This window comes from Austrofundulus limnaeus, unplaced genomic scaffold, assembly GCF_001266775.1.
Source record: "Austrofundulus limnaeus strain Quisiro unplaced genomic scaffold, Austrofundulus_limnaeus-1.0 Scaffold1247, whole genome shotgun sequence".
NCBI lineage: Eukaryota > Metazoa > Chordata > Actinopteri > Cyprinodontiformes > Rivulidae > Austrofundulus > Austrofundulus limnaeus.
The window spans coordinates 92962-94715 of NW_013953649.1; the positions used below are offsets into that span (position 1 = coordinate 92962).

The following is a 1754-nucleotide window of genomic DNA, read 5'->3' on the forward strand; positions in this document are numbered from 1 at the left end:
TTTGTGTGATGGTTTATGCTAACCAGCTGATGTTATTTGTGCTGGTTTATGCTAACCAGCTGAAGTTGTGTGATGGTTTATGCTAACCAGCTGAAGTTGTGTGATGGTTTATGCTAACCAGCTGAAGTTATGTGTTGGTTTATGCTAACCAGCTGAAGTTGTTTGATGGTTTATGCTAACCAGCTGAAGTTATGTGTTGGTTTATGCTAACCAGCTGAAGTTATTTGTGCTGGTTTATGCTAACCAGCTGAAGTTGTGTGATGGTTTATGCTAACCAGCTGAAGTTGTGTGATGGTTTATGCTAACCAGCTGAAGTTGTGCTGGTTTATGATAACCAGCTAATACCTAAGCTAACACAGACAGGAGTGAATGGCATGAACAAACAGTGAAGTCCTCAGTGTTGTTGACTTCATACAGCCTCGGCTAACGGTGTCATCTTACTGTAATATTTTTATTATTAACTCCGCTAGCTGAGCTAACATACCTAAAGCAGGAAACTGTCAGAAGGCGGCCTTCCTGGTGATTTTGTCCTAACATTTATTACATAAACCCAACATTATAGACACAACAGGACGTTTTTATTGAGAGAAGCTATATAAAAAAATGTTTTTGTCTTCAGTGCCGGTGGGATTAAAGAGGACAAAAAGACGGAACGGTGCTTCCGGTACTCACCGCGAAAACAGCTTCAGTCCAGTAAATCTGATGGGTCGGAACCGATGGTTTAAATTATGAAAGAAAACCATGAAGGGAGTGAGAAGGAGGACAAAAGACAACAACACCGAGACAAACATTGAACCATTTTCACAGTGGCCGACTCCTCAGTAAGGAAAGAATCTATTGGCTGTCTGTTAATGACATCATTACCTCATTTACATCATTGGATGGACGAATAATAAAAGGAGTAAAAAAAAAAAACGGTTTAGAACAAACTTAAACATTTCTGCCAATTATTTTTATGTCTGTCACATAACCAGCTCTCCTTTTTCACCAGTAAAGCGACACTCAAAGTTATTTTAGTTATTTTAGTGCAGTCTATAGAAATGTTTACATCCAACAGTTCAGTGGCAGAAGAAGCAGGAAGAATTCTAAGTCAAGTCAACTTTATATATAGGACATTTAAAAATGGACATTTAAAAATGGACATTTAAAAATGGACATTTAAAAATGGACATTTAAAATGGACATTTAAAAATGGACATTTAAAAATGGACATTTAAAATAGGACATTTAAAAATGGACATTTAAAAATGGACATTTAAAACAACCGCTGCTGGTGTTGCTTCACATATTACAACTAATAGTAAGACAAAAAAACAGGAGAATAGAAAATATAAAGAAAAATCTATAAAAGTGGAAATAGTCAACTCTCATGCTGAATTAAAAGCTTTGGAAAATAAATGTTTTAAGATGAGATTTAAAAACATCAGAAGCCTGTCTGATGTGAAGGGGCAGCTGGTTTCACAGTTTAGTCACATCTTAAAAGACCTCTGTGGACCAGTCTGGACCTCAGCACAACTAAAGACCTGATCACCTCTGTGGACCAGTCTGGACCTCAGCACAACTAAAGACCTGATCACCTCTGTGGACCAGTCTGGACCTCAGGACAACAAAAGACCTGATCACCTCTGTGGACCAGCCTGGACCTCAGGACAACAAAAGACCTGATCACCTCTGTGGACCAGCCTGGACCTCAGGACAACAAAAGACCTGATCACCTCTGTGGACCAGCCTGGACCTTCCATACTTTCCTCAGA

At 38.8% G+C, this 1754-nt stretch overlaps 1 protein-coding gene across 1 annotated transcript in view; it reads right to left on the reverse strand.

The window, feature by feature from the left end:
• The window catches only part of cuedc1b (CUE domain containing 1b), a 38782-nt gene extending 37948 nt beyond the window's left edge, over positions 1–834 (reverse strand). The window contains exon 1 of the mRNA XM_014031413.1: positions 673–834. The gene's annotated coding sequence lies outside the window, so the exon portion shown is untranslated. The remainder of the gene's footprint in view (positions 1–672) is intronic.
• Positions 835–1754: the final 920 nt, after the last annotated feature.